Below are 9,374 nucleotides of genomic sequence, written 5' to 3' on the forward strand. Positions count from 1 at the left end.
ATTTATTCTGGAGGAGTAACACCAGTTTTATATATATATATATATATATATATTCATTCTCCAGAAATGTGTACACTTTGGTGAAAATGCTATTTTTGTTACAGAAAAAGATAAAAAAGAAAATATCCCTGGAAAGAGCTGTACTATGTTCATCGGATATTGCTGTGTGTGTCTTTGCTTCTCATCTGCTAGTTGGAAAGGAGTACCAAACAAAAGCCTTTTTGTCATGAAAATCACCCACCAACCTCTGCCAACTGTCAGTCAGAGGAACAATAAGTGTGAGAGCCAAACATGCCACCCACCAAAAACGTGTATGTGAGCTTGGGTTAAAGGACAAAGAAAGAAATTTGCGCTCGCAATAGTCCAACACAACAGCATGGAAACAGCTCTGCCAGCAGAGCTCCTTTCACCCACCCAGGGAGGCGATTGGACCATCTGGATTTCTCTGGATTCGAGTTTTCAGAGGCACAGTTCCCATCAACACCACAAAACGGAAATCATTTGTTCCCAGATCTGATTGCAGCACAAGTCGTAACTGAGTCCTTGACTGTTACGGTCTAGGTTGGGCCATAGGCTAATTTGGGATGAACCAAGAATACAGATGGGAACAAATAAGAGAGAGGAATGTCATAGCTTGAAACTAAATTCAGCTACAGCTCATAAATGAGAAATGGAAATCAAAATCCCCAGGCAGGCACAAAGGGTTTTGTGAGGCTGTTCTTGTTCACATGATGCAATCTCAAGGTTCGATGCCACCAGAAGGAATGACTTTTCACCACTTCCTTTCTCCTTCCTGGTGCCAGCTGATACGTTTGGGTATTGAAAAGTCCCTGATGACGCTGCACCTTACTCACATGTCAGTGTGACAGCTCCAAACATGGGAGCTGACGCCATGGCAAGTGCACTGGGTGCCAAAGGTGCAGTTGAAGGGACCAAGAAAACATCTATATCCAGTATATCCTGGAATAGTATAATTTGATACTGATAGTGTAGCTATTGGAGATGGATTTCAGGCTATTCAAATCAGTCATCTGCTCAATAAGCCCAAAATTACAGTGCCATATGCTTGGTTTGCCTGAACGGATCAGTGAAGGGAGTTACCATCTTCAAATACAGTGACAATTACACCACCAAAGCAGTTTTAACAGGGAAGAACATCAACAGTGGCAGCTCAAGTGGGATTTCAGCACTGGAACAGTGGACATTTTGAAGTTAATAATAATAATAATTCACAGTAGAAGAGCCTCCTTTTTCCCTCTGGGTAAATATGCAAGCCATAAATAATACTGCAGGTATGATGCAATGCTGGGGTATTTTTGTCTCTGGCATACACTGAGATCAGATTTCCTGCTATCCAGTAATTTCCAAATACTTTGGCATGTCAAGTCACAGGCACTCCCACAAGGTGCTCGCCTGACCGATATATACCTGGTACATTGTTCTAAGTGGGGGAAATGTGAGGAGGGGAGTGTGGTACCAGTGTGATTACACTGATCAGGGATGTGGGTTCCTCTGGTTGTGTTTTTAACCGAGAGGGCTGTAATATTGTAAAGCTTCCTGCAATTCTGCTGCTGTTTTGTGCAACGCAATATTTATTCCCATTCCACTCTGCAAACTGTGCCTCTGTGCTCGGTATGGGTGGGACTCCCCAAGCTGTATGGAGTGTGCTGAGTATGTTTTCAGATTCTTAGCCATCATAGCATTTGGTCATACTTTTGCCATATGTAGCCAAGGAAGAATCAGTGACAAAGTCACTTTCTCATAGATTCCCTTTAGAGGCCATGCATGCCAGCTGCAGCTTTAACTGCATCGTCTTTGTCTTTCTTCCAGTTACCCAAAGTTATCAGCTATATTCAGATCCTCTTCTGTTTTCAAAAAAAAAAAACATAAAAAAATTGACCACATCAATTCTGTGAGGCTGAGCTGGCTATTACCTAAAGATATTATATAAGAGCTGTACAGTTACTGACGAAACCAGCAGAGCCCATAGCAAGCTACAGAGCTGTATTTCCTCCCTCTCTCCCTCTGCATCTCCTCTGTCGCTGAAGAAATTTCTCAATTTTCCCTGATGACAGAGCAATAATGTACTGCTCTTTACAAAGCCAAAAAGCTGCTCATGTTCGGCTGTAGCACAAAAAGCTGCAAGCCAGGCTTTCAAGAGATAATAATGCTTTAGTGCAGCTACATACAAGACAAAAACTGTTTGAAGGAAGCAAGATGCCAGAATTAGAAATTCAGTGCTAGAAAACAGCATGCATTTCCTGTCCCTATGATGTTATTATATTGAAAGGGCTGCTGCCAGGCCAATACTTCTGTATCCTTCTTGCTAAATAGAGAGGATCTACCCAAATGTCCGCCTTTCTCTGTTTGCTCGCCTGTCTGCTTAGTAACTTTCAAATAATTGGCCCTAACAGAATTGCTCTGACGTAATTGTAAATAAGTGCCCTCCTGAATGAACCTCTACCTGATTCATGGTGTGACACTGAATCCCTTACTAATTTGCTGTGTCACTACCTCAAGTGGTGTGCTAGGGGCTGGTAACTAAATGGGTGGTTAGGAGAGATCTCCTGGCTCACTTGGAGTTGTGGACCTGATGGAAACAAACTTTAATGTCAGAATCAAGGCTAGAGCTCTATTCTTTCTCCTCCAGTGGCATGGATTTAGATCACTCACAGAAGCAATTCCATCAATGCTCTCGTTACCCCTGCTTGTAACATAGAGGTGATCCACAATTGCTCAGACTTCTGACATGCTGGAAATGCTGTGTCCTGTCAGTGGTTTCCTCACCAAGTTCTGCCCTGGAGATAGGCTGGAGATGACGCTCTGTGTTTCTGATTTTCCAGTGTTCAGGAAAGCACAGGTTCCAAATTGCCCTAAAATTCTTTTCAAATAAAAATGAGAACCATTTACAAATCAAAAGGCCAAATTCTTAAATGTGCAATTGGTTATAACTTGAATAGGCAGTGTCACTCATTTGTTTTCTGCCAGCCCAGCAAGTAGAATCATAGAATAATTAAGAAGAAAAGGCCTCCATGATCATCATAGTCCAACCACCAACCCACCATCACCATGCCATTAAACCACATCTCTCAAAATCGTCTGGGTGGACATGGGTACAAGTTGAACTGTTACCTTGTCTCTCTGGAGAGAGGGCTGGCGAAAGCAGCCTCATCCACATCCCACAGTTAGGAAACTGTGGCCCTGGGGACAAGCACAGCTGGCCATGCCGAGTCACTCTCCCATGACTTGGCCGTGCCTACTGATATGTGAAACGTGCAAACGGCCCCCGCAGAGCTCCTTGGGAGCAGCATTTCCACACTGCAAGAAACCGTCTGCGCCCCTTGCACTGACTGGCATCTGTACTAACAGTCTGAGAGGAAATGCCTGAGTGGCTCATGTCTAAGCTATGTCTCTGCTAGGTGAGACCATCCAGACAGAGCTGAATCATTTGCTGAAAGGAAAGCCCTATGTTCAGCCCTATGAGTAGAGAGCATCAGGGCTCAGTTCTCTGAAGCGAGTGCTGAAATGATTTCAGAAAGCAGAAAGAAGCAGCTGTTTTGTTTACTTTGCAGCTTTCCCTTCTAAAGAGGATGACGTTCATTTGGGAAGCAAAACTATGAACTTTTGTCTTGGTTTGACATGCAGGATTAGGGTACAATGTTTTGCATCTGATTTCTGGTGACCAGTGAACTAAGATGGGCCATTTCTTTTCAAAAATGAACTAAGCTGGGCCATTTCTTTTCAGAAGTGCAGAACATCCATGATTAACTGACATCATTTAGACTAGTGCAAAATGGTGCAACTCCCACATTCTCTAAAATTTGGTGTTTCCAGATCTGTAGACTCAGAAACCAATATCTGGTGCTTCACATCGGCTCAGATCTACAGAACTGCCCACACTGATTTTCACTATGGAAAGGATAAATCTGACATCACTGAGCTTCTTCCACTAACATTTGGTGGCCTTTACTCATGTGAGAGTTGTGTACTGTATTATGTTCTTCTTATACACCTCCCCCCCACACACTCACACACACTTATTTGTATATATACAGGTATATACAATCCCCAAAGATTTTTTGTCTCAGCCACTTTTTAAAGTAAACTGCTCTACCTTGGATGTGTTCCATATCGAAGCTGGGAAGCCTTAGTACACACAAAGCAGGCTGGATTGCAGGTGATGAAGCAAACACCTATTTTACCTGCTTTTATTTTTTGATTTGACAGAGTGAACTTTCAGCACCTAGACCTGTGACTTTACAGGTGGCACTATTATGTTGCTACTGCAGTTCAGTTTGTTTCCTCTCTGTAATCTCTAATGTTTCTCATGAAAGTTCATCTCTGAGGTAAGTGTACTCAGTGGGGACACTTGTGTATATACCCCTTGCCACCTGTTAAGAACTTAATGATTTCTCCTCTGCCGGGAGTGTGGATTCATGCTTTAGATCTGCACTGTTTCGAAAGAAGCAGTCCTGTCCTCCCCAAGCACCAGGCTGCATCTTCCTGCCATCTCCCTTCTCAGTGCTGGCACTTGGGCTGGAAAGGATTCGCCTGCTGCCTGCCTGAAGACATTTTACTTTCAGGGCTGTTTTTCAACTGGATCAGCAGGCAGGTCTGGCACTGCACCAAACCCCATGATGACTGGTACCCATACAAGAGAGCTGATGGCAATATATGGCAGGAAGGAAGCAGACTCAGATTGGTTTAAACTGACCATTAAATCCTTTAATGAAAGCTGCTAGTGTGTGTTAGCATTGATTCGCCTTCCGTGCATGTCATAGCCATCCTATCTTCAGGTGCTGACCAAGTTTCCTGCTCAGACTTGTTTACAAAGTCTCCTCTCCTACCTGTTGTAGAGAACCTGCTCTAGCAGGGAGCTGGACTCAGTGATCTCTAGAGAACCCTTCCAGCCCTTATGATTCTGTGATTCTGTGGCTTTCTTGCTAAGGTCCAGCCGTGATGTAGCTCATGTTGCACTACAGAGCTGATGGGAGATTGGTTCTCATCAGATTGGATCTATCTGGGGATTTACACTGCATCCCCATCCTACGGTTTCACTTCTTGCTTCTGATTCAGAGGAATTACAAAGCCTGAAATGAAAGCTGAAACCGTGACAGTCCCTCGTTATCTTTTTGCTTTTGGTAACAAAGATGTACGAAAGTCCATCTACGAGCAGAGCTGATATGAGGGGGCCAGGCTGGGTCAGGAAGCCTTTAACAAACACCAAACCGAGCTGCTGTCCCACGTCGGGGGCAGAGCTGGCAGCGCAGCCTTAATCGTTGGTTTTGGTGATGTCCGCCAGCTTTTAGGGACAACTCCTGCCTGCACGGGACTTCGTGCTCCAGGAGGTGCGGTGCGTTTCGGCGGCAGGTGGCGCTGGGTCGCGCTGCTGTCCTTGCGTGAGGGACCAGCTCCGGATCGTGTCGAGGCGTTGTTTTAGGGAACAGCTTTTCTGCACAGACAGGACTTTGTGAGTCTCTCGTGCAGAGCTGAAGAAAGAGGAATCGCTGCTGTTTCTGCATCTTGCAAGCTGCGAACAGCTGGGACAAGGGACTCGGACAGAGCTCCTGTTGTGTTTGTGGCCATGCAAAGTTATCTGTTGAGCTGAGGGAGAGTCTACAAGTATGTCTGTACAGGGTGCCTCTTACAGGGTCACCTGGTGGGGAATGGCTCTGCTTCTTGTCTCTTCCATGCAAGAAGTTTCAACAACAGTGGCCAATTTCTTCAGTGAGACTGCCACTTCCTTTGAAGAGCCAGGGGAACTACTGGGTGTTCCTGGCACCCAAAGTACCTTATATGCAAGGTCTGAGTGCTGTGCTGGTCATGGCCTGACATCAGTGGTGGGACACTTTTCTCCTGCAATTGCTTTTGTAAAAGCACGTTTAGATTTTTCTCACCACCTGGAGCTATGCAAAGCTGCCATAACTGTGTAGAGAAGACTTTTCCCCCTCTATCCTGAGGGATTATGTTAAAATATGTGCATATTCTGTGTGACTCTGGTCTGATGAAAGCCCATGGCAGCTGAGCACGAGCACAGGTGTCAGCCAGGGGCTGAAGCCCAACACAGTCTGAATGCTCCAGCTGGGCTCCTCCTGCAGACAACACATGAGGCAAGATGAGGCATTCTGGATGTCAAGAAGCCCTGCAAAATGTAAAAGGGCCTCTAAAAAAGTGTCCTTGCAGAACTTTGCTTTGCTTGCATCAGTCATCCCTTCTAAGTGCTCTTTCCTGACATAATGTTGGTGCAAACGTGTCGCTTGCTTAGCGCTGCAAAATGAAGGGAATCTGCTTCCTCCCTGACAGCTGGGTGATGTCTGCAGCCTGCTGTGAAACCCTCTGGTGACTCACTTCTCTCCTGAGGGGTTTCCACTGATAAATTCACAAAACTATGTTCGCAGTATTATTTGAAGGCCTCTCCCACTCACCGTGTCCCGCCACGCTCTATTTGCCAGAGCACAGGCAAAAACTCCCTCTGCCAGAGGCTCTTTCCTATGCCTCCCCGACACCTCCGAGTTCCTGGGGGCAGACAAAGCTCTGAGAACAAATTATCCAAAAATTTGAAGAACTCAGAGCAACTTTTCTCTATTCAGAAGTTAGCTGAGGGAGCAATTGGAGGTCTCAGTGGAGAGGTCACTGAGCAGAACCAATTCTGTCTCTAACCAGGCTGTGACCTCTCTCCTTTGTTTCCAGAGTCCTTTGGCACAAATAAGTAGTAAAAAGTCTCTGGGTCCAGAGAGAGCATTTCTGTCTTCACTCTTAATACTTTTTAGTGGGTTTGGTGCAACACACTTGGGACTAAAAGCCTACACCTGCCTCTCTTAGGAGCTGTATGTCTTCAAGGGCTGAGTCACGCAGCAGAATAGCTCCTTGGATATGACTGAAATAACACAAAGAGCTTAGCAAAGGGAAATAGCATTCCTGGTGGGAAGATCCATGAGGCAGTGTTGCAAAGGAAGTGGTTGAAACCCACGTGTTGTGTCACTGCGGGCTGGGCTGAGCAAGGCACTGGCAGGAAGATCCATGGGCTGCTCACAGATGGCCTTTGGGATTACAGTGCCTAAGTCCTGTGGCTGAAATCATTCATTTTCAAGGGAAAATGGCTGAAAAGTCCTGCAGCAGAGCAGCCCAATGAGGTTCCTACCTTTTCAGTGGCCTGAGCAACATTGTCAGCAGGGACATTCTTCAGAGCGTGCGTAGAGCTGAAGTCTATCAGTAGGTGACCCCTTTGGTCCCGTCAGCAGGAATTTCTGCTGCCTCAGCCCCAATTCAGCCCACTCTCAGGCAGTGGGTTAGGGTCAATCATTAACCTCTTCCGGCCCTCACTCCTCCAGAGGGCTGGAAGCACAGGCTGCATTGTGCTCAGAATTCTCTCTTTGAGGGAAAGGCACTGCCTGGACCAACCATGCCTGCGTTTCCCCCACCCCCAGTTATCCCACAGCTTTGTTTTCCCACGTTAGAACTGCAAAGAGGAAGCAGTGAGCTAGACCAAAGGCATTGCTGTCACTTAGTCACTTTGGCCATAAACCTCCTCCTTCCAGACTCTTGTGGAAAGGTGAGTTCTCCTGTAAGATTCAGCTTTTTGTTTCGAAACTGGCAAATAGAGAAACATGCAGGCAGTGGGACCTGTCCTTGGGGTGGATGTGTTCCTTCTTTAGACTGTGGGTCAGAGGTGGCTTCTAAAATCAGTGCACACAATAGAGGAGACAAACTTTTTCTCCTTAGGGTTTGTCTGCACTGGGAAGTTTACCACTATAATTATACTTTATGTTACACCAGTATTTCCACCCCATATGAATGTTCTTATTTTGAAATAAGTGTGTCCAAACAGAGCTACACTGGTGTTTTTAGCAGTATAATTATGCTAGCAAATTCTAAGTGCAGACCAGACTTTCGACGCCAATGTCATGTTACAGGGTGAAAAGCACTGTTACAGACCACCATTATCTTCTGATAGCTAGCAATTCTGTGTTGACTTTTGCTGTTACTTATTTTCACAATCTCATCTTTTTTTAAACTCTTTCAGAGCCATCTTTAATTATTTCAGAACTTAAGATCCACTTTCCCTTCTTCTTTCTCTCATCTGAAATGCACAGTCTGATTTTGATGATGATCACAAGTGCAGTTAGAAAACCTAGCAGCTCTGAAAAGCAAGTGCAGGACCTCATTATGCACAAGCCCCTTTGGAAAAGGCATAACAGGTAGCTCTATCCACAAGCCCAGAAGCAGTGTGCTTATCAACTCAGCATTATTGTCAATATCTTCTGCAGATGGCAACAGCTTGTTCCATGTGAGAGGAATGGGAAATTTCCCAGCACACTGATGCCCTGATGTACAAGTTTAATTGAGACACTTTTAGAAGGACTCTGTCGTTAATTAAGAATCACAGTTCCCCTCAGGATATTGATGCAGGCTGTGCTTACAATGTGTGCAAAGCCACGGCTCTCAGAGAAGTGTTTGGAAGAGTAAACAAGAGGCACGTGGCATCCTGAAATCCTCCACCTGAGGAAAAATCGATGTTGCTTTCCTTGCAGCGCTTACAAACATCAGCACCCAGCAGACAGGAAATCTTACAAAAGGAAAGAGCAGTGATTTAACAGATCATTATCTGTATTCCATAATGGACATAAGGCCCGTTTGGCTGGGCAGCATGGACATGAATTAGTAACCATGGCCCCAGTCAAGGGTATGCCTGCACAGTCACGTTCCTTGCCAAGGCTTAAATGCTGCTGAGATGGTCCTTGCTAATGCATCTAAATGGCTTTAGGAACCCAGCAGCTCTCCAGCACAGCTGAGCTGCCATATGACTGTCTGCATCTGACCACGTAGCTCCTTCCTGTGATAAGGGACGGGTTGTGCTGGCATCTGCCTGCATGCACAGGCTGTGACGACTGCAGCCAGAACAGCCAAGTGAGGATCTTTTCTGAGAGGCAGAGACTTGCACAAGGTCTCACATTTGTCTCATTTCCCATTCGTCCCCTCGTGTGAATGTGGACACCTGGGCTGGGGCGGGTTCCCAAAGTCGCACCCATGCGATCCTATCATCTTGGGTATATTTTTAGTGAGATGAGAAACAGTTCATAAGAAACCTGCAGGGTCAGTTGTTTGCTGCTAAAAATCTTGTGAAATGGAGGTCTGAAAAAGAGCTAAAAAGTTCCAGGTATCCAAAGCTTGTCTGATTTTCTTCCAGCTACATTCCCTGTCCCACAAGAAAAGCTTGTTTACTTTTATCCAAAATCTGACTTCCCAAAGGGCAGAGGAAGAGCTCCTGGGCCTAAATAACATTCACTTAAGCCTGTCAAAGAGAGAAGCTTTCTAGGAGAGGCAGTAGGAAACACTGAGCAGAATGATTTAAATCTTACCCTGCTGTGTTGCCC

The 9,374-nt window shown here is 45.5% G+C and overlaps 1 long non-coding RNA gene across 1 annotated transcript in view; it reads left to right on the forward strand.

Annotated features, from left to right (window-relative positions):
• Nucleotides 1-4,734, forward strand: part of LOC109368846 — a 42,885-nt gene extending 38,151 nt beyond the window's left edge. The window contains exon 6 of the long non-coding RNA XR_004160537.1: nucleotides 105-4,734. This is a non-coding gene — a long non-coding RNA (uncharacterized LOC109368846). The remainder of the gene's footprint in view (nucleotides 1-104) is intronic.
• Nucleotides 4,735-9,374: the final 4,640 nt, after the last annotated feature.

The sequence above is a fragment of the Meleagris gallopavo genome, chromosome 8, assembly GCF_000146605.3.
Source record: "Meleagris gallopavo isolate NT-WF06-2002-E0010 breed Aviagen turkey brand Nicholas breeding stock chromosome 8, Turkey_5.1, whole genome shotgun sequence".
Lineage (NCBI taxonomy): Eukaryota > Metazoa > Chordata > Aves > Galliformes > Phasianidae > Meleagris > Meleagris gallopavo.